Here is a 23,939-nt window from a genome sequence, read left to right on the forward strand (position 1 = left end):
ATTAAAAAGTGGGCCGGAGACAAGTAGGTTAGATCGGTGTCAGGTGTGTAGCATAGCGGTCGCGAGTTCACCACTGCACTGATCTGAGCGATCAGAGTTTGCATTTGTTCAAAGGCTAGAACAGTTTTTCCCACAACTCGACGCAGATGCAATTTAACAGAACGTACTGATAACTCCCACTTTCCTCCCCAATGTGGCGAATGGGGAGGTATAAAACTCCATTTGATTCCATCATCGGCCAGCGATTGTGTTAGATTGCGTTGATGCTCCTGCGAAGATAAGAGTTGCTGCATCTCATCTAATGCCCGTTTGGCACCAACAAAATTCGTCCCGTTGTCGCTGAAGATCTGTGAGCATTTTCCTCGAAGGGACATGAAACGCCTAAGACATGCCAGGAATGTGTCTGTGCTGAGATCGGTGGCCAGTTCCAAATGTATGGCTGATGTTACAAGGCAAACAAAGAGGCCTATGTAGCCCTTAGTTTTTCGGGGATTGCGCCCTCTCCTTTCCTTCAGTATAAATGGTCCAGCGTAATCGCAGCCTGAGTGCTGGAAGGGTAAAGCTTCTGTTATACGGATGCCTGGTAGATCGGCCATGAATTGGTGCTCCGTGAGTTTACGTTGGCGAAAACATTTGATGCAGTTGTGAACCAAATTTCTTATCAGGTTGCGCGCACCAAAAATCTAGTACTTTTGACGAACAATTACAAAAAGTGCAGAAACTCCTGGATGAAGATTGGTCGTATGCTCGTGTTCCAAGATCATTCTTGTGATGCGGTTCGACTTCGGAAGCAGCTGGTAATTGTGAGTTGTCCAGTCGTCCACCAACTCGAAGAAGGCCATCCTTGCAGATAATCGGCGAGAGCTTCACCAACTGGGAGCGGCTGTGAAGTGGTTTGTTTTCCGTCAGTAGTTTGCGGTCTTCCATGAAACATTTCTGAGCCTCTTGCAGGCAAAGAATGCGAGCAGCCTGAATCTCCTCAAAGGTGAGCATCTTTCCATTTGCCAGCGTTGCAGATTTAATGGCCTTGGTCTTTTGGATGAAGCGTAAGGCGTAAGCTACAACCCGTACCAGCTTTGTCCAGGACGAGACGCGCTGAGTCAAAGCTTCGATTGGTGACAATGAGCAGGTTTCCTGTGCGGTTAATGCGGTGGTCTTCACTCCCTCTTTGCCGGATAGCCGGGTACCTGAGTAGTTGCCCCAATTTTCGATGTCTAGAAAGAGTGGGTTTAGGTTGTAATTTATGTTTTTGTTTTTTTTTTAGGTTTAATATTATAAAAAAATCGTCTGCATATGCGTTGAAGTTAATTTGTTTGCGTCCGGAGATTATGTTTGCGAGTTTGTTAAAAGCTATTATAAATAAGACGACTGATATCGGTGAGCCTTGAGGTATGCCGTTATCAAGAGGACGTATGGAAGAGTTTTGAGTTCCTACTCGGACTGTTATTTTGCGGTTGCTCATAAAATTTTTAACGTAGCTTATTATTTTTGGTCCACATTTCCAATCGATAAGTTGGTCTATTATTGAGTGTGCACCCACTCGATCAAATGCTCTTGCAAAGTCAAGAGAGACGAGTGAGATGTGTTTTTTTGTGTTTAGTGACTTCGTTATGAGATGGTCTACAAAGAGTAGACTATCTGAAGTCGATTTAACTTTTTTGAAGCCGAATTGGTTTGGATGTATAAGTTTGTTATTGGTTAAAACCACCAAAGTCTTTGCGATATTATTTTTTCCAATATTTTTCCTATGCAGCAGTTAAGAGAAATGGGTCTGTAGGAGGTTATGTCTGTTTTATTCTTATTTGGTTTGAGTATGGGTATTATGAGGCTCGTTTTGTATGATTGTGGGATGTATGTGTTAAAAATGTTGTTAAATTGGGATACTATTCTATCTTGTTCTATTGAAGAGCTATTTTTGATCATCGGGTATGACAATCTGTTGAGTCCTGGTGTGGATCCTTTCAATGATTGTAAGGCTATTGTAAGTTCTATTTTTGTTATGTTTTTTTCTATTTGTGTTGCAGATGTGGATGGGGTGTGGCTTATAATTATTGGTTTATATTTGTGAGAAGTGAATTGTAGGTCGAAATCGTAATCTGTGGCAAGGCTAGACCAGAGTTGTGCGAATTGGTTTGCTATTTCATGTGTGTTAGTTGTGTTGTTTATGCAGTGTATTTGTTTACATTGATTTAAACCGCAGAATCGTCTAATGTTGTTCCATATTGTTGATGTCGGTGTGTTACTTTGTATAGTAGATGTAAACCGATGGTGGCTTCTCTTTTTCTTATTTTAATTTCTCTTTTAAGAAGTGCGTTTGCTCTACGATAGTTATTGACGTTGGCTTGCGAAATGTCTCTCTTGAGGCTTTTCCAGGTGTTTTTCTTCGTTTGATGCATTTGTGTAAGTTTTTTGTTCCACCAAGGAACTTTGTGTGAGTGTAGGTTTTGTGAAGATTGTGGTATACTAAAGTGCGCGCTTTGTATTAATATTTTGTTGATGGTGGCTGCTTCTTTGTTGATGTTTGTAGTTGGTGTGGAATAAAAACGTTTTATTTCCCGATTTGAGTGGACTGTATTTCAAAGATTAAATTTTGTCACATTTTCTTGTGTGTCCGATGCTTTCCGTTGTAGTCTTAACACTAAGTCCTAAAAAGTCTCTAAAGTGTGACGCAGCACCAAAATACATTAAAAAGGCAAAAGTTAGTATTTCATATACCAAAGAGAATAAGATTCAAAATTAAATAACGGCTGTAATGCGTTCATCAACATCCCGGGACGCCCTGAAACAATGTTTCAGAATTAGGCAGTACAGCTAACTTGGTGATGGGCCGGGTCACCTCTCCAGTAGACGTCTTAAGTCTTACAGCGCGTACAAGTCCATCTGATCCAGGATGAGCTTCCACTACACGGGCTAGTATCCAAGCTGCTGGAGGGAGATTTGAGTCCTTGACGAGGACTACATTGTCTACTGCGATGTTGCGTTCCTTGTTGCTCCACTTTTGACGTTGCTGCAGGGATGTCAAATACTCTTGGTGCCAGCGTTTCCAAAACCCTTGATACATCGATTGCAAGTGCTGCCAATAGTCCAGACAATTGATCGGCAAATGATTCAGATCTCCCTCTGGAACAGTTGCAAATGGGCGCCCAATTAAAAAGTGGGCCGGAGACAAGTAGGTTAAGTCGGTGTCAGGTGTGTACCATAGCGGTCGCGAGTTCACCACTGCACTGATCTGAGCGATCAGAGTTTGCATTTGTTCAAAGGTTAGAACAGTTTTTCCCACAACTCGACGCAGATGCAATTTAACAGAACGTACTGATAACTCCCACTTTCCTCCCCAATGTGGCGAATGGGGAGGTATAAAACTCCATTTGATTCCATCATCGGCCAGCGATTGTGTTAGATTGCGTTGATGCTCCTGCGAAGATAAAAGTTGCTGCATCTCATCTAATGCCCGTTTGGCACCAACAAAATTCGTCCCGTTGTCGCTGAAGATCTGTGAGCATTTTCCTCAAAGGGACATGAAACGCCTAAGACATGCCAGGAATGTGTCTGTGCTGAGATCGGTGGCCAGTTCCAAATGTATGGCTGATGTTACAAGGCAAACAAAGAGGCATATGTAGCCCTTAGTTTTTCGGGGATTGCGCTCTCTCCTTTCCTTCAGTATAAATGGTCCAGCGTAATCGCAGCCTGAGTGCTGGAAGGGTAAAGCTTCTGTTATACGGATGCCTGGTAGATCGGCCATGAATTGGTGCAGTTGTGAACCAGATTTCTTATCAGGTTGCGCGCACCAAAAATCCAGTACTTTTGACGAACAATTACAAAAAGTGCAGAAACTCCTGGATGAAGATTGGTCGTATGCTCGTGTTCCAAGATCATTCTTGTGATGCGGTTCGACTTCGGAAGCAGCTGGTAATTGTGAGTTGTCCAGTCGTCCACCAACTCGAAGAAGGCCATCCTTGCAGATAATCGGCGAGAGCTTCACCAACTGGGAGCGGCTGTGAAGTGGTTTGTTTTCCGTCAGTAGTTTGCGGTCTTCCATGAAACATTTCTGAGCCTCTTGCAGGCAAAGAATGCGAGCAGCCTGAATCTCCTCAAAGGTGAGCATCTTTCCATTTGCCAGCGTTGCAGATTTAATGGCCTTGGTCTTTTGGATGAAGCGTAAGGCGTAAGCTACAACCCGTACCAGCTTTGTCCAGGACGAGACGCGCTGAGTCAAAGCTTCGATTGGTGACAATGAGCAGGTTTCCTGTGCGGTTAATGCGGTGGTCTTCACTTCCTCTTTTCCATGGTTTTCTAAAAGGGAAGAACAGAACTTTTTAGAGGTCAACCTTACTGCAAGCATTTCTGGATCTTGCAGCCATGAATGTCCCTTCCACCATAAGTCGAAATGGAGAAGGTCCGAAGCAAGATGGTGGATGTGAAAGCCAGGACAAGACTATGGTTGAGTCACACCATGCATGTACTTCAATGTCCTTGTGCTGTAGTGCAGCCTTGACTGATAAGAGCAGTCGGCTCAGTAGCAAAGCGCCACACAGCTCAAGACGCGGTAGAGACTGCTGCTACAGCGGAGTAACTCTGGTTTTTCCTGCTATAAGTAAAACTGATACGGTGCCATCTGCTCGCACTACTCTGCTATAGATGACTGCAGAATATGCCTTGATGGATGCATCTGAAAATCCATGCAGTTCGATGTGATCTTCATTGTTTTGGACAAACCGTGGCAGGCGTAGATCTCGAAGGATGTGTAGGTCGTTACGGCATTTATTCCACCAGTCCGCAATTTTTGGAGGAAGCTCCGTATCCCAGCCGAGATCGAGTAGCCACAATTCTTGGAACAGAATCTTAAACTGAACTACCACTGGCGACAGAATACCCAGCGGGCGTTTGTTGTTGTGCGGATTTGTTGTAAGGCAAACTTTGTAGGATAACTATCCTCTTCTGGATCCCAATGAATGCCAAGAATTTTTGCTGTAGAATTGGATCCTTTGCCTTGTACTTCAGTTGAAGCGAGAGATCTGTCGGCGACACGTGATGAATTGGAAACCCAATGAGCTAACTGATCCAGGACCCTCACTGCCAAAAATGGTGCGCAGGATGTGCCGTATGTTACCGTGGACAGTTCATAGTGTTTAATAGGAATCGTTTCATCTTCTCTCCAAACAATTCGCTGATAGCCACAATGGTTGGCAGCCACCCAGATTTGTCGATACATTTTGACAATATCTGCTGAAAATACGAACTTGAACATTCTGAAACGCATACAAATCGAGAAAAGGTTTCGTAGAATGCTGGGTCCAATGTGCAGAGCTTCGTTTAAGGACCGTCCATTCGTGTCCTTGAACGAGCCGTCAAATACGACTCGTAGTTTTTGGGTAAATACAGGATGATGTGGCAAGTAAAAGCTCGGCCTTTTGTCAATGTCTTCTGGCGACAGTTCTCGCATGTGGCCCAACTGAAGATACTCACGCATAAATTGCACGTACTGTGAATGCAGATTGGGGTCTTTCTTTAGGCGGCGCTCTACACCCCTGAATCTTGTTAGCGCTCCCTGTAAAGTATCCGAAAACTTTTTGAACGGAAGTTCGACGATGTAACGCCCCTTAGAGTCCCGAGTGTGCGTCTTCACAAAGTGCTGTTCAACTTCATCGTCCTCTGGTTTCCCATGAAATTCCTGGTTGACATCCTCCAGCTCCTAAAAGCGCCGTAGCGATTCGTCAATGTCAATAGCCGTGTGCATTGTTGTTGTCGATGAACATCCGGTAGTAACGATAGATGTTATGACCCATCCAAATATGGTCGAAATGGCGATGATGTTGCCCTGGTTGTCGAACATCTTTTGACCGGTGAACACGGTCCAAACGTAGTCGCTGCCCAGGAGTATATCAACTGGCGCCAACGACTGATAGTCAGAATCCGCAAGCTCAAAGCCAGCAAATGCTTTGAGTGCTGAGGCGGAGATATAATTTTGCTGAGTACGTGAGCACGCACCTTCATTGTGTGATCTGAGATCCTTAACTGCAAGTCCAGTGTGGCGCAGCCTCTAGTTGTCTCAGCCTTGATTGACGAGATTCCGATCACCAAAATTCGTGACGGTGAGCGTGCCAGTCGGAGCGCCTGTACGCACCGCTCGGAGATGTACGACAGTTCCGAGCCACTGTCCAAAAGCAGAAGGATTCAACTCTGGAAGCCACTTGTGCCCGTGCGAAATGGCTGATGGTGACCGTAGCATCTTCGGGAGCGCTTGGGATGTGCCTTTCATCATCTCGTGAGTGTGTCGAAGTGACAGCGGCCTGCGAATTAAGAATATCTGCGTGTAGCAGAGAGTGATGACGATTATGGCAATACTTGCATGTGAATTTGGATTCACACTTTCGTGACACATGCCCAGGCTTAAGGCAGTTAAAGCACAGTGATTTTGCCTTAACAAATGTGCATCTCTGCTCGATTGACAATTCACCAAACTTTGAGCAGGCGTAGATCTTGTGCTCCTTGGAGTTACACTTCACACAAGCGTTTGCTTCCATCGATACTAAAGCGTGTGACGATCGCTTTGCCTTGCCATGTTGTGGGCCAACCTTGGAGTCTATGACTGACTCACTTTTGCTGAGCTCAAATTCCTCGCAACGTCGGTCTAAAAACTTGAGTAGATCATCCACAGATGGCGATTCCAGTTCCCGGCTTCCTTCGATCCATTTGCGACGGGTTTCAGCATCGATCTTGGCCAGAATGAAATGTATAATCCAGCAGTCCCTATTAATTTGCCCTGCTGCATCCAGGCCGCGTACAATTTCGGTGGCTCCGTCCGTCACCTTGCGCAGAACCGTTACGTCTGCTCTGGCGGTTGAAGGTAAGTTAACAAATGTCTCCAGCAGAGTGTTAACAATGTGACGTGGTCTATTGTACCGATCCATTAGGCAAGTCCAAGCAGCCTCGTAAGCTGCATCCGTTATTGGCATATGTCGAATCAAGTCAGCTGCTTCGCCAGTGATGTACGCTTTCAAGTAGTGCAACTTTTGTATGCCAAATGTCAAATGCTGCTTGCTATGGATCGTACTCTCAAAGATGTTTTTAACGGCTGGCCACTCCTTGTAGTCGCCAGTGAATAGCTTGATGTGGATTTTTGGCAATTCATTATGCATTACATTTGCTGCCGAGTTTGCCCTTAAAAGCGTTGCTTGTTGCTCAGCCAAACGCTCGTTGAGCTGCTGCTGTTGTTCCAGAAAACGAACTAGGTTTTCGTTTTCCACTCCTGATGCCATTGGTGCGGCCTCATCAGGGTTGCCAGCTTGTCTAAAGTTATTGCCTTCTCTTTCATTCTCCTGAGATTCTTCACAGGCGCGTATGAGGTTGCGAAATAATGTGCTTGCTTGTAAGTACTTGTCTTCGTACCTTTCGTTGTCGATGGCTGGATCGACGTACCCTTCCTCTTCGTCAAAAAGGACCATTTGGTCGCTGATGGACTCGAATTCATTCCAGACGATGTTGAGCCTTTCCAATGAAACTTGTAGTTCATCAAGCTCCCATTTTGATCCCGCACGTGGATCTTGAGACGCCGTTAGCAAACGCGTAATGATGGCCTTCGCACGACTTCTAGCTGCCTTCAAAAGTTTAAACTGATACATGTTAGTCAGTAACTAAATTTGGCTAGAAGGACCAAAGATATGGTGTAGAATAAAAACGTTTTATTTCCCGATTTGAGTGGACTGTATTTCAAAGATTAAATTTTGTCACATTTTCTTGTGTGTCCGATGCTTTCCGTTGTAGTCTTAACACTAAGTCCTAAAGTGTGACGCAGCACCAAAATACATTAAAAAGGCAAAAGTTAGTATTTCATATACCAAAGAGAATAAGATTCAAAATTAAATAACGGCTGTAATGCGTTCATCAACAGTAGTTGTTCAGGTTTGTAGTAGAGTCCGAGAATTTTTCCCAATTGGATTCTTTGATTTTAAAGAATGGTTTGCTGTAGTTGTTTTGTGGTTCGAAAGGAAATAAGGAAGTGAGGATAGGGAAATGATCGCTTCCGCAAAGGTCATCAGAGATTGTCCAGTTTGCGACAGGAGTTAACGAGGGTGAGCAGAAAGTAAGGTCTATATGAGTGAAGGAGTTGTGTGTGGTGAAATGAGTGGGAGATTTATCCCACTTGTTCTGGCTATATTTATTATTTTGATATTTATTATAGCTTTGATTATAGCCGTTGCTAGCCCTGTTCTGAACCTGGATAGACTCGTCTACCTCCATTGGTTCTGGCTTACTTTGTGGCTGCCTATAAGTGTTCCACTGATTTTGTTGGTTAATATTAAATCTACCCTGGTTCTAAGAATTATTTTTGTTCTGATTAGAATAACCATAAGTATTTTTGTTCTGGTTGTTGTCATGATTAAATCTTAAATTATTACTGTTTCGCTGGTTATTGTAATTGTTGTTTTGTTGTCTTGGCTTGTGGTTGAAATGTGTTTGACCATTTCCACCAGAGTTTGGCTCACTATTTTTTCTTTGAGTAGTTGAGATACTATTTGATTTCCAATTCCTGAACTATGACCATTGCATTCGGTAGGTCAGGTGGATTCATTGAGAAAATTGTATTTGAAATTTTGCCGTTGAGGCCTGTAATGAAAACTCTAAGAGCAGTCTTCTTATGTTTTTCCTTTTTGTTTTGTTTCTATCGTAGGTCATAATTGCTTTATTAATAAGTAGAGTTAATTTTCTGTTAACTGTACCATCCATAATGGATAATTTTCCCTGACTCAAAACACTTAATTCCTGTTCAATAATATGAATTGGAGGTTTGTCGCTAAAGATAAAGTCAAGTCTGTTAATACCGTACCGTTATGGGTTAAGGCATCGTTTGCCATTCCCGTTATTTTGTTTCTTAATATTGATAAGGCGGAATAAAATCCTTCACTCCCTCTGGCATATTGCTCCATGCCTATTTCAGCTGATTTTCTCCAGCTTACATATTTATCTTCTTCACCTTTATATTCCCTAACAGATTTGATGATCTCATAAGATTTATCGCACTTAATATTTGGATCTACAATCTCTATCTGATAATCCCCAACCGATTTTATTTTATGAGAAAGCTGCGATCTTTAGTTAACGATCTCCTCCTTTGATCGCCTGATTATGTACTTGAGGCGAATTTATGTGGAGTCTATTATTTGCTCCGGACTGGCTTGTTGAAGGTTCTGACATTTTGAGAATATTTTCGAAATCAGAAATTAATTCTTCCACTTTGTATAATTATATTTCTTTTTTACAAATTTCTTATTAAATAATAATAATAATAAAAAAAAAAGATAGTATCGCTCACGAATCGTCCTCCTTATTTTTCTTCTCATTGTGTTTTGATCCTTTTGGGGTCGTTCTTTTCTTGGATGATGATCCTGCTTGGGGTCGTCCTTCCTTTTTTTGTATCTTGGGGTCTTCCGTCTTTCTTTGGTTTTTAAATTGGCTCTTCCTTCTCTTTCAGTGTTAATTCTTGGCGAGGGATTGCCCTTCAGCCTTTTTTCCTTAAATGTCTTTTTGTTGATGATTTCGAAGAATTTTTTGTTAATTTTTGTTCTTAAAGGTTTTTTAAATTGTTTTTCACAATGGTTATTTGTTTCGATAAATTTTGTTGAATTTATGTAACGATCACTATTTTGTAATTTGAGATTTAAGGGGATTATTCCATTAATTATTTTCCACCTTATTTTTAGCAACACAGGCTTTATATTTTCGTCGGTTGTATCGGTTTGTTGGCCGCACAAAACTCCTTTTTCACTTTTAAACTTTTTTGAGTTTATTTAAAAGCTTTGTTTTAGAATTTGTTAATCACACGGCCCCACGTTGGGCGCCAATTAAGTTTCTCACTAGTGAATTGATTAAAAAAATTTATTTTTATTTTTAACAATCACTTCTTCACTATTAAAATTGTTTCAATAGGTAGAACTTATTTAATTCACTGCTCTTGTACTTTCCTCGAATTGTTCTCCTGCTCGATTCGGATCTCAAAAACGGACTGCCTGCTCTCTAGTTCAATGATCAATAATCAAACCTCGGCTTAAGAGAATTTATCCCCAAAAATTGATAAAGAGAATGACTCAAGAGAGTCGGAAAATAGGATGATGCAATTTGCCAATTGATTTCTAATTCAAGCGCCCATCTAGCAATTCTTGGGCTTATTTCTCTTTTATTTAATGTTAAAGACAATGCATTACAATCTGTAATTATTTTAAATTTCTTTCCCTGGAAGTATATTTTGAACCTTCTTAAAGCATATATTATAGCAAGCGTTTCGAGCTCAAAGCTATGATATCTTGATTCGTAATCTAACGTTTGTTTTGAAAAGAAAAATATTGGATGCATTTTATTGTCGTCTTCTCTTTGCATTAATATTGCTCCAAACCAAATTGAACTGGCGTCGCAATGTAGTTCTGTTTTATGTTTTGGATCGTATATAGAAAGAATTGGAGCATTTATTAACATGTTTTTCAGGTTTTCGAAACACTGAATTTTATCTTCACCAAACTCGAACTTTGCATCCTTTTTAATGATATTATAAAGTGGTTTTACTTTAATGGAGAATTCTTTTATAAACTTTCTAAAATAGGAACAGAGTCCTAAAAAGCTGTGAGCTTATTTTGCATTTTTTGGAATCGGGAAGTTTTTTATTGCTTCTATATTTTTGTTATCTGGCTGTATTCCTTTCTTTGATACAATAAAGCCAAGATATTCACACTGTTCTTCCATAAACCTACACTTGTCTTCCGTCAACGTAATTAAATGTTCCTCAACTGATTTTGATGCTATCATTATATCATCTAAGTAAATGGAAACCTTTCCAGCTCTAATCATTTTATTAAACACCCTATTTACGAATCTTTGAAATTTGGCTGGCGCGTTTCTCAGACCGAATGGCATTTTATACTTTATACTTTACAGAATCCTCGTGAACTTCGATTTGATGAAAAGCCCTTTTTCGATCTAGCAGTGTAAATATTTCTTTGTTTGCAAGAGTATCTATCAGATCCTCGAACAACGGTAAATGGTAATTATCTTTGGGATTATTTTTATTTATGTTCTGTAGTCAACACATAGTCTTATATTACCGGTCTTTTTTCTAACCAATACAATTGGAGAAGCAAACTCTGACTGACTTGGCCTAATTATTTCATTCTTTATTAACTCATCTAATATTTCTTGGACTTTTTCTTTTTCTGCGTACGATCATCGGCGGGGCTTATAATGGAAAGGCTTTTCATTATTAAGAATCAATTTTAAATGGCATTTAGTGTCCGGCTTCTTAGGGATTTCAGTATTTAAATAATATTGCTTAAAGATTTGTTGTTTTAAATGTATGTTAGTATTGTAAATAATTAATGTATTTTCCTCTGTATCTAATTCAATTGCCATTAGGTTTTGACATTCACTTTCTATTTCTTCATTTTGGTTCAAGTACAACTCGTTGTACTCATTTAAATTTTTTTTGTTGGGTAATTTCTCTTCCTTGTCGTATAGTAGTCTAATTAATTTTTCCATATTTTGTTTACTTTCGTCTTTACTTACTTTGTTTTCTAATCTTAATATACTTTCTTTTATTAACACAAATCTTTCTTCTTCTAAAAAATCTGTTCCCAATATTGCAGGATATTCCATGGTTTCATTAGGTACAACAAAAAAATCTTTATTAAATTCTTGGTTTTCAAATATGATTTTACATTTAACTATTCTAATGACAATCAGCTTACTTTTATTTATCCCATAGTAGTTTTTAAGAAAACTATAACTCTCGATGAATTCGGTTGGTACATATTCTTCACGTACAAGAGAAATGTGACTTTCCGTGTCGATTAGGGTTTCTAATGAAAGGATAAGATTGTTAATTGGTTTAGTAAATAAATACTCTATTTTCCTTACAAATGAATTTGAATTGTTTGTGCTCTCCAGTGGGTTGATATTCTTGCGTTTCGGACAGTTGATTGAAGTGTGCTCCATCTCAGCGCAGACGAAACAGGATCCAGGTTCCCTCTTGCTTTTGCAACATTCTTTGGCCATGTGTCCCTTTGAATTGCAATTATAGCACTTAATAGCAATTGCAGATTTATTGGTATCTGCCTGGAGCGTAACTTTGTCGTTGTTGCTTACAAAAATCGGCTTCAATTGAATTTTCTTAAAAGCATCCAATAACTCAGCTGTATTTGAAAATCGTTACATTTTTGCCTGGTTGCGTAGCGCAGAATCCGGTATTCCGACAATCAAGTTCTCTAGTAGTTCTTCTGGACTTATATTTATTTTATTTGATAATATACATTTTTCGTAGAATTATTCTTGAAATGATTCATCACTTTGCCAAATTTTCTTTTCACACTTTCGTTACATTGCAGGTTGAGACTCACGATTATCAAAAATGTTTTCCATTTCATAAAGCAATTCATTTACTGGCATTGTCATCGACTCTGAGCAGCTCTGTAGCCATTTGGCAGCTTTTCCTTTTAAACGATTGGAAATTAATGCACGTACACTGTGATCATCAAGTTGATAAATATTTTGTACAGATATAATTTGCTCCATAGAGTCAAATTCTGACACTAAATCCTTAAGATGAGTAAACACAACATTTTTGTTGATTAGTGTATCGGCTGGTTTTTCCTTTTTGGTCATATTTAATACTTCGTTTTCCTTCGTTGAAATTCTTAATTCCCTTTTTAATAGTTCCACTTCTCGCATCATTAAATCCCATTTCATGTCTTCGTAGTCCTGCTTAATTTTGTTCAGATTTTGTTCATATGAAATTCCTTTATTTACTTTCGGCTTAGTTGCAGATGTAGTCATCGTATGTCGTCTCTCCAATTACTTGTTTCTCTTGAATATTTCCTTCGTTTCCATTTCGTACCACCTTATTCTCAGTTTTCTTCCCGTTAACATTTATTTTCGCTGCTCCGTTGATCTCGTTTTCGTTGTTCATATATCCATCTTTGTCTTGCTTTTCATAACCTTGTTGCTTTTCGTTGTCTGGCTTATCGTCTTCTTTCATTTCGTTGTAGTGATTTCCTTCTAGTTCATTTTCTTTCGACTCGCACTCCTTTCCTTTCTCTTTGTTCTCGTCATCCTTACGGCTTGGTGGCGCTAATGGTTTTACAGATGCGTCAACTTCTCGAACTTTTCTTTCTTCTTCATTGTCTTTCATTTCGTCTTCTTTTTGTTTCTCTATGTTCTCGTTGACCTTATGGCTTGGTGGTGCTAATGGTTTTACAGTTGCGTCAACTTCTCAAACTTTTCGTAAACGTTGAATTAATTCTGGTTTATTAGCAGTTAAAGGTTGATTATATGTCTTTAAAATACGCTTAAGGCCGTCAATTGTATACTTTTCAAATTCACTTTCATCCATTTTGTTTAAAATCAAAGTTATTTATTATCAGATATATGTTTTTATTTTATTTAGTAGGCACTTTGCTTTTTTAAGTTCTAAGCCACTTTTGATTCTTGTAATTGTAATTTAGACAGTTTATTTGTTGTTTTAAATGATTTTTATTTCCTGGTTCTTCACATGCGTGTGTCTTGGCACAGTTCCGACGAAAAAGTGTTTTTTTCTAATCCGCGTTTCAAGGTTGCCACACATTTTTTACGTTCTGCGTTGCCAGATCGCATACTTAAATTTAGTATTTTATATACTGTACATAGTTTTTCAATAAATACTTAATCTATCTTTTTTATATGTTTGTCTTATAATCTAATTTTAAATATTGGTTGTTGTTTAAGATATTAACAAAGAATTATCTTACATATATTTTATTGTTTATTATATTATTTATTATCGTATTTGGTTGTTAGCCTATTTATTTATTTATTTATAATATAATTAAGTATTTATTTAAAAATTCTTGAAAGTCATGTCCGAGGATAAGGACGTCAAAGATAGGCACAGCCACCAGCTAAGGTCGATGGTTCCTCCTGGCGATGAAAAGGACGATATTGCTGGCTGGGGGTTTACCCAGAACGGCGGTAGGCGGTAGTGCGGTGTATCGGATTAGGGATCCGGCGGATCTGGTACACCCACAAGTGAGTATATAACGCACGGGTCTAGATTAAGCGCCACACCAATGCCCTGGACTAGCAGCTATAGCTATGTACATAGAAACCACCAGTAGCAATTCGAGTACTTACTTGTCGGGCAAGCACTGAGTTTAGTCTCACGGAGAGTCCAGAAAGCAAGGGAGCGCTTAAGGATAAAAAGATCCAGACGACGCGAGATGGTGGCGGTCGTGAAACGCGTAGATTCCGCCGATTCTAGAACCTTCGCCGACGTGGATACCTTGGGCAAGCAGCTCACCGACTTGTTGGACACGAGGGCCACCGTAAGTGTGCTGGGCAAAGGCTGTCGAGAGCTGGGAGTTACCGTTCAACCGTACTTTTCCGTAGTGCGGACGGCTTCTGGCGAGGATCGATCCGCTTGGAGCTGCCTGTGAAGTACAAAGGCGTAAGTAAGCCGGTTAAGTTCTACCTTTTCCCGTACCTGGAACAATCTCCTTACTACGGAGTCGACTTCTGGCGGGCGTTCGGACTAGCTCCAGCCGTCGTGGGGAAGCCGGTGACGAGAGGCGTCAAGGCAGCGGAGGAGATCCATGCCAGCCAGATGGAGCACTACGCCGATCAGGAAGATGAGGACGAGGTAAGGGAGCGACCCGAATCCTGTAGCCTTTCGGCGTAGGAAAAGCTGGCGTTAGGCAAGGTAAAGGAGGAGTTCCTTACCTTTGAAAGCGATGCCCTCGGAGTCACCAGCATGGAGAGGCATTCCATTGAGCTGATGGAAGGAGCTCGGGTGTTTAAGGATCGCATCCGATGTCTCCGGCGAAGCAAAAGGTGGTCGGAGATGAAATCGACAAGGTGTTGGAGATGGGTGTCATTAAGAAGAGCAAAAGCACGTGGGGCAATCGCACAACAGTGGTGTCGAAGCCAGGGAAAGACAGGTTCTGCCTGGATACCCGGAAGTTGAATGCCTTGACTATCAAGGATGCATACCCACTGCCCAGTATTGAAGGAATCCTCTCCAGGATAGAACAGACGCTCTCCAGCGTAGACCTCAAATTTGCGTTTTGGCAGATTGACCTGAATGACAGAAGCAAGAAGAACACTGCGTTCACGGTTCCAGGCAGACCGTTGTACCAGTTTCGAATGATGCCATTCGGGCTGTGCAACGCGGCACAACGCTGGGTGCGGCTCATGGATCGGGTGATACCAGCGGAGCTCAGATCCAACGTCTTCGTCTACTTCGACGACCTGCTAGTCCTTGCTCCAGATTTTCAGACACACTTGAAATTCTTGCGTCGAGTAGCTTCATATCGTTCACTTACCTAGGGTTTATGGTCGGACGGGTTTCGGAAATTCAGAAGATGCCTTACCCGAAGTCAATAAAGAAAGTACGAGCCTTCCTCGGCACAGCGGGATGGTATCGACGGTTCGTCAAGAACTTCGCTGCGCTAGCCCCACCACTCTCCGAGTCCTTGAAGAAGGCTGGAAACACCAAGTTTTCCTTAAGCCCCAGCACCACACAGGCAGTGGATGACCTGAAGCTGGCCTTGACGAGCGCGCAAGTCCTGGTTCATGCGGATTTAAAAAAACATTTATACATCCAGTGCAACGCATCCTACGTTGGCGTCAGCGTGGTATTGTTTCAGCGGAACCAGGACGGAGACAAGCAGCCTATCACGTTCTTCTCGACCAAGATGAAAAAACACCAGGTGAATTTCTGGGTCACGGAAAATAAGTGTTTGGCGGGCATCCTACCCATTCACATGCAATACTGATCACGCCAGCCTAATGACAATGGTTAATGACAATGAAGGATCTGTCCGGACGAGTCGCAAGGTGGTCTCTACAGCTGCAGGGCTACGATTTCAGCATTGAACATCGCAAAGGCAGCGAGAACGTAGTCGCCGACACTCTATCCCGCATCATGGAGGTGATCCGGATAGATCCGACAGAGTTGCTGGGACTCGAGGCGACCGATTTTGCTGCGGAGGATTATACGGAGTTAGTGCAAGACGTAGAGTCTAACAGGAAGCACTTACCGGATCTCAAGGGGGACGGCGGATTAATCTTCAAGCGCATGAGTAATCCGAAAATGGACGAGGGATTGGAAGGATCCGAATGGAAGCTGTGGATCCCGCACAGCCTGACGCACGGCTCGATAGAGCGTGCTCATTCGGACCAGAAGGCTGGCCATGGTGGGATGACGAAGACCTTGGAGATCCGGCGACGCCAGTTCTATTTGCCAGGGATGACTATCCAGGTACGTGAATACGTCCGGGGTTGCGAGGTGTGCAAAGAGTCCATAGCGCCAAACTTCAGGATGTAGGTCAGAATCGGAAGAAGGGTAGAGACGGAAAGACCATTCCAGAAAATCTACATCGGTTTTTTGGGCAAGTATCCGAGGTCCAAGAGTGAACCACATGGTGAACCACTTCTCCAAGTACATCTTCTTAAAGGCGATGAAGGAGGCGACGGCGTCAAACGTAGTAAGTTTCCTGGTAAACGAGGTATTTTACAAGTTCGGGGTGCCTGAGAAAGTTCGTATCCAGGTCGACCATGAAATGGCTGGAATGCAGACCAAGGACAAGCCTCGGATAATCCACGCCATGGTGCAGAAGCAACTGGAGGGGCATAAGAGATAAGCCGGCAACGCTATGATAAGCGAACACGTATATTGCTCGTCAAGCCAGGCCAAGAAGTTTTCCGCCACAACTTCGTGCTGAGTGATTTCAGCAAATCTTTTAACGCAAAGTTTACTCGCAAATTCTTATAAGCCAGCGTGGTCAAATCAGTCGGCAGCAATGCATACTTGCTGGAGGACCTCCAAGGTCGCAGTCTGGGAGTGTATCACGCCAAAGACATCCGTCCGTGATCTGAAAGAAGGAGAAACAAAGTATACGAGCATCGCGATCACATCTGCTACACTTCCCGTCATGCGTGGGCCCCGCGTTAGGCACCGATCGAACTGCAGGATGGTATCAGTGCCGTGTTGAGTCCCATCGTATCTCCAAAGCTACCAATTATTTCGTCGTTCTGCTGAAACTCCGGGTAAGCACCTCTCAAAATCTTTTGTTGATGTTGCAATTGGAGTCGATAATGGGAGGGACTCTATCTATAGGTTAGTTCGATAAGGCAATATTGCAGCAGCAGGATGAATCAGGCGGGCACTCACGCCCTTTGAGGATTAATCCCGATCCGCTCTGAGATTACCTTAAATGGCACTCATGTGTCCAATGACCCAATTATGGGGGAGGCCATGTAATATGGCGGGGGAGGAACGATGATAATCAGCAGATATCAGTATAGTCGCAGCCATATTGTCTAATCAGGCAGATGCAGCTGGAAGTTCTAAGGTAAAATGTTCGTGCGTAACACTAAATAAAAGTGAGTGATAGGAAAGGCAACATATTAGTTTGTTAATTATTAATAATCATTCATAGGGCAGCCGGGGTCCCAACACAAAGGGGCCCGGGATATATACTTGGGAGTTCCACGGATTTCTGCGGGACTTCGCCATAGATACCAGCCCCGACTTAGCTGCCAGCAGCCGGTGTCCGTTCGACCCGCACAGACGAACAGCCATAATCGCCTTTTGCAGTCGACGCCGAAGACATCAAGCATTTCCCGGTGAGTCCATTCCGGTCTACCACGTCCACCTCATTTCATGAAATCATCGATAGCCACCAAATTTAACCCATTTTTCATTTTAGTGATAACCGATAGTTTCGTGATTTGAGACTGTTGTGAGCTGTGGCATTAGGGGTACTCTGCCCTAAGAAAACACTGATCTAGCGGCACTGCCACCGAAAATAAGCACTTCGTAACATATTTTCGCCCGTAGAGGCGACGACGTCTCGCCCATTTATGACCCTGACGCCCCGTCTTCCCGAACTATGCTTGCAACATAGATTGCAATTGCTAGGGAGTGGTGACGGGGAAGTCAGCTGCTTTGGGAAATTGAAAGTAGAGCGGGAGGCTGGTCGGCGATTATTGACGTCCTGGATTTCTAATTTTATGTCGGTTGTATACTTAATTGCGTAATCGTAATCCGTGGCAACCCTACGCGCTGCACGGTTACCTCTATTTAAAATAGAAAAAGAGGACGGGAAAGAAAAACCAACAGGAGCCAAACCAAGCCGATGTCCTTAACTGGCGGCTATCACCACGAGTGATAGATAGTTCAGTTGACGAACGTATAAGCGGTGACGGGAGAATTGGGGTTTCGGAGTAAGCGCAAGACGAGTTAGATCGGAATCCCATCGGCGAGAGTCAGTTCCACCTCCCCAGGTCCCGCGCTGTAAGGAGAAGAAAAAAACAAGGAAGAACGCTATAGTAGAGTACCTCGACTATCAGATACCCGTTACTCAGCTAAAGGGACCAAAGGGAAATGGAGATATGCAAGCAGCAAAGCGAGATTAAAATGCGCCAACTACCGGCGATAGACAGATTTATTGACGAGACTAATACATTTCCGTTAAAATTTTTTATCTAGCATGAAAATTGTGGGCGTCACAGGCTTGGGCGGTTTGTGGGCGTTAAAGTGGGGTGGCAAAATTTTTTTTGGGGGAATCGATAGGTACAATACATTTCAGTTACCATTTTTATTTTAGCATCAAAACTGTAGGAGCCACAGCTTTGGGCGGTTTGTGGGCGTTAGAGTGGGCGTGGCACATTGCTGAAACAAACTGGCACTGCGCAAGAAGATCAAAAATCTGCATGCCCAATCCCAATCGCCTAGCTCTTATAGTTTTCAAAATCTCAGCGTTCATACGGACAGACGGACATGGATAGATCGACTCGGCTAGTGATCCTGATCAAGAATATATATACTTTATGGGGTTGGAAACGCTTTCTTCTGTCTGTTACATACTTTCCGACGAATCTAGTATACCCTTTTCTCTACGAGTAATGGGTATAAAAATAGGAGAATTTGTAAGGTGTTTGGAAGGGAGGAAGATTTGTTTTATTGTTATTTATTTTTGCTATTAGTTATTATCATATTTATTTATTTTGTTGTTTATTATTTTATTTATTATCGTATTTAGTTGTAAGCCTATTTATTTATTTATTTATCATATTATTAAGTATTTATTTAAAAATTCTTGAAAGTCATGTCCGAGGGTAAGGACGTCAAAGATAGGCACGGCCACCAGCTAAGGTCGATGGGTCCTCCTAGCGATGAAAAGGACGATATCTGGTCCACGGATGAGTTGCTGAGTGAGCTGAGTTGCCGCGGATATTGCCGGCTGGGGTTCACCCAGAACGCCGGTAGGCGGTCGTGCGGTGGATCGGATTAGGGATCAACCGGCGGATCTGGTACACCATCGGTCGCCCAGGGTCCTTAATTTCAAGGCGATCGTCGAGTAACAGGAGCAACAGTTTCCGGAGCAGAAGAGTCCGCAAAAGCTGAACCTGGAACGGGATACAGTGGCGGAGTCGGCGATGAATGCAGCTCTGGCACAAGCGGCCCAAACCTATCGCGCAACGCAGGAGTTGGGAGTTAGCCATGCGTTGAGGGAGGAGATTAAGAACGGCTTCATGGACATGGTGAAGTTGCTGAACGACGTCCTTAGGCCAGCCGAGAGCAAACCGCAGCCGCTCCAGGAGGTAGCAAGTCGCCAAGCATCAATGGTGCCCACTCCGTCGTGTCCAGAAGGCGGGCAGCGGCAGGAGACAAGAGAAGGCTACCGAAGGTCGCCGGTGATCGACAGCAGCCTGAGCCAGAACCCGGAATATCATCCGGCAGGCTGAAGTGATCGCCACGCACGGCCGTGGCGCCTCGAGGACCGAAGGACGGCGGATTTACAAGACGAGCCAAGGTTGTACGCCCACGCGGGAGCCGGCAACGGGAACAACTACATCCGAGTGGACCGCTGAAAGCTCTCCTTCGGCGGAAAGGAGTTCCTGCAGTGGCAGCACCTGTGTCCGTGGAACGAAGTTCTGCGGAACTTCCACGTACTCCTATCCGGCAGAGCGAAGGAGTGGAATTGGGTACACGTACGCCAATCCAGAGTGGACACTTGGGCCCAGCTGCGCAGGGCTTCGATGGATCGGTTCCGTGGTCACCACGAAAGGATGCCTGAGCTACTTCAGCGTGAGCAACAGCCGGGAGAGAGCGCGGATGACTACATCCATTCCATGCAACAAGTCGCCTCACGCCTGAAAACTCACGGTGGACGAACTTCGGTAGGAGTGTTTCGGTCGTCGAGGGCGCCCTGCTTACTTGCAGCAGAGCAAGTTGACGAAGTCGACGAGCAGCGAAACCTGGAAGTGGACGAGCTTCGTGGGCGTGTCCGAAATCCATTCAGGCCAGGTTTTTTGAATTGCGGGGCTGCGGAGCACGGATTCCAGGATTGCGAGGCTACGGAGGGGAGGAGGTTTTGTTTCCGGTGCGGCAGACCGTGCGTTATTTCTTCGAAATGTCCCGAAATGTTGGAATTCCGCGAAGTAGTTCGGCTGCAGGAAGATCAAAACAATAGCCAATCTTATAGACATAAGTATTTGTAAAGATACCTACCGGAGGATGAAAGGCTTCGCCGTTATATGGAGACACGAAATCGGATCTTTGCGGAACATCACCTGAGCGGCATATGTCTAGTCTCACGGAGAGTCCAGACGACGAGTGGTGGTGGCGGCCGTGAAACGCGTAGATTCCGCCAATCTTAGACCTTTCGCCAACGTGGAGACCTTGAGCAAGCAGCTCACCAGCTTGTTGGACACGGGGGCCAGCGTAAGAGTGCTGGGCAAAGCCTGTCGAGAGCTGGTGGAAACGCTGGGTGTTACCGTCCAACCGTATTTTTCCGTAGTCCGGACGGCTTCTGGCGAGGATCGGTCCATCATTGGCGGCTTAAACTTCTGCCGGCGTTCGAACTAGCTCCAGCCGTCGTGGGGAAGCCGGTGACGAGAGGCGTCAAGGCAACGGAGGAAATCCATGCCAGCCAGATGGAGCACTACGCCGATCAGAAAGATGAGGACGAGGTAAGGGAGGAACCCGTATCCTGGAGCCTTTCTGCGGAGAAATGGCAGGCGTTAAGCAAGGTCAACGAGGAGTTCCTTACCTTTGAAAGGGATGGCCTCGGGTCACCAGCATGGAGTGGCATACCATCGAGCTGATGGAAGGAGCTCGGGTGTTTAAGGATCGTTCGTATCCGATGTCTCCGGCGAAGCAAAAGGTGGTCGAAGATGAAATCGACAAGATGTTGGAGCTGGGTGTCATCGAGGAGAGCAAAAGCCCGTGGTGCAGTCGCACAACAGTGATGTCGAAGCCAGGGAAAGGCAGGTTCTGCCTGGATGCCCGGAAGTTGAATGCCTTGACTATTAAGGATGCATTCCCTCTCTGCCCAGTATTGAAGGAATCCTCTCGAGGATAGAACAGACACATTACATCTCCAGCGTAGACCTCAAATTTGCGTTTTGGCAGATTGAACTTGATGTCAGAAGCAAGGAGTACACTGCGTTCACGGTTCCAGGAAGGCCGTTGTACCAGTTTCGAATGATGCCATTCGGGCTGTGCAACGCGGCACAACGCTTGGTGCGGCTCATGGATCGGGTGATACCAGCGGAGTTCAGATCCAACGTCTTCGTCTACTTAGACGACCTGCTAATCCACACTTGAAATACTTGCGTCGAGTAGCCCACAGTCTGAAAGCAGCCGTATTGAGCATAGGGTTAAAGAATGGGATCCTGGACGGGTTTCGGCAATTCGGAAGATGCCTTACCCGAAGACAATGAAGGAGCCTTCCTCGGCACAGCGGGATGGTATCGACGGTTCGTCAAGAACTTCGCTACGCTAGCCGCACCACTCTCCAAGTCCTTGAAAAAGGCTGGAAACACCAAGTTTTCCTTAAGCCCCAGCACTACACAGGCAGTGGATGACCTGAAGCTGGCCTTGACGAGCGCGCCGGACCTGGCTCATGCGGATTTCAAGAAACATTTCTACATTCAGTGCGACGCATTCCACGTTGGCGTTGGCGCGGTATTGCTTCAGCGGAACCAGGACGGAGACGAGCAGCCTATCACGGCTAAGATGAACAAACACCAGGTGAATTACTCGGTCACGGAAAAGGAGTGCTTGGCGGCCATCCTAGCCAATCGGAAGTTCAGACCGTATGTGCAGTACTGATCACGTCAGCCTTAAGTGGTTGATGACAATGAAGGATCTGTCCGGACGACTCGCAAGGTGGTCTCTCCAGCTGCAGGGCTACGATTTCAACTTTGAACATCGCAAAGGCAGCGAGAACGTAGTCGCCAACACTCTACCCCGCATCATCGAAGATGTCCGGATAGATCCAACAGAGTTGCTGGGATTCGAGGCGACCGAATTTGCTGCGGAGGATTATACGGAGTTAGTGCAAGACGTGGAGTCTAACAGGGAGCACTTACCGGACCTCAAGGTGGACGGCGGACTAATCTTCAAGCGCATGAGTAATCCGAAAATAGAGGAACTGGAAGGATCCGAATGGAAGCTGTGGATCCCGCAAAGCCTGACGCACAGCTTGAAAGAACGTGCTCATTCGGACCCCAAGGCTGCCCATGGTATGATGACAAAGACCTTGGAGATCCTGCGACGCTACTTCTATTGGCCAGGGATAACTATCCAGGTGCGTGAATACGTCCGGGGTTGCGAGGTGTGCAAGGAGTCCAAAGCGCCAAACTTCAGGATGCAGGTCGGAATCGGAAGAAGGGTAGAGACGGAAAGACCATTCCCGAAACTCTACATCGATTTTCTGGGCAAATATCCGAGGTCCAAGAGTGGACACGCCTAGATATTCATCGTGGTGGACCACTTCTCCAAGTACATCTTCTTAAGGACGACGAAGGAGGCGACGGCGTCGAACGTAGTAAATTTCCTGGTAAACGAGGTATTTTACAAGTTAGGGGTGCCTGAGACGATACATTTCGGCAACGGCAAACAGTTCGTGTACAAGGCGTTTGAGGAGATGATCGATGGCTTCGGTATACAGCACATGAAGACTCCAGTATACTCACCACAGAGCAATGCCTCGGAGAGGGTAAACAGGAATGCCTTGGCCGGAATTCGCAGCTTCTTGGACGAAGATCACCGGGAATGGGATGCACATCTGCAGGAGCTTGAGGTGGCCATCCGAAACACTGTCCACTCAGCCACAGGAGAAGCGCCGTTCTTCACCATATTTGGTCATCACATGTTCCACAACGGTTCCACTTACAAGCTAGACAGACGACTTAGGTCCCTGGTCGACCATGAAATGGCCGGAATGCAGATCAAGGACAAGCTTCGGATAATCCACGCCAAGGTGCAGAAGCAACTGGAGGAAGCATACGAGATAAGCCGGCAACGCTATGATAAGAGAAACCGTATGTTGCTCGTCAAGCCAGGCCAAGAAGTCTTCCGCCGCAACTTCGTGCTGAGTGATTTCAGCAAATCTTTTAACGCCAAGTTTAGTCGCAAATTCTTTAAAGCCAGGGTGGTCGAATCCGTCGGCAGCAATGCATTCTTGCGCCAAAGACATCCGGTTGTGATCTGAAAGAAGGAGAAACAAAGTATACGAGCATCGCCATCACATCTGCTATACTTCCCGTCATGCGTGGGCCCGTGTTAGGCGCCGATCGAACTGCAGAATGGTATCAGTGCCTTGTTGAGTCCCATCGTATCTCCAAAGCTACCAATTATTTCGTCATTCTGGTGAAACTCTGGGTAGCACCTCTCAAAATCTTTGGTTGATGTTGCAATTGGAGTCGATAAAAGGAGGGACTCTATCCAAAGGTTAGGTCGATAGGGCGATAGTTGCAGCAGCGGGATGAATCTGGCCATTTGAGGATTAATCCCGATCCGCTCTGAGATAACCTTAAATGGCACTCATGTATCCAGTGACCCAATTTTGGGGGAGACCTGTAGCCTTTTTCAAGCAAAACAAATCCTCTGCTTTGACCGCGTAAATATTTAA

General features: G+C 44.2%; 1 protein-coding gene across 1 annotated transcript in view; it reads right to left on the minus strand.

Moving 5' to 3' along the window:
- LOC139354154 (uncharacterized) overlaps positions 1–23,939 on the minus strand; it is a 164,593-nt gene that overhangs the window by 140,483 nt on the left and 171 nt on the right. The window lies entirely within an intron of this gene.

The sequence above is a fragment of the Drosophila suzukii genome (assembly GCF_043229965.1).
Source record: "Drosophila suzukii chromosome 2 unlocalized genomic scaffold, CBGP_Dsuzu_IsoJpt1.0 scf_2c, whole genome shotgun sequence".
NCBI lineage: Eukaryota > Metazoa > Arthropoda > Insecta > Diptera > Drosophilidae > Drosophila > Drosophila suzukii.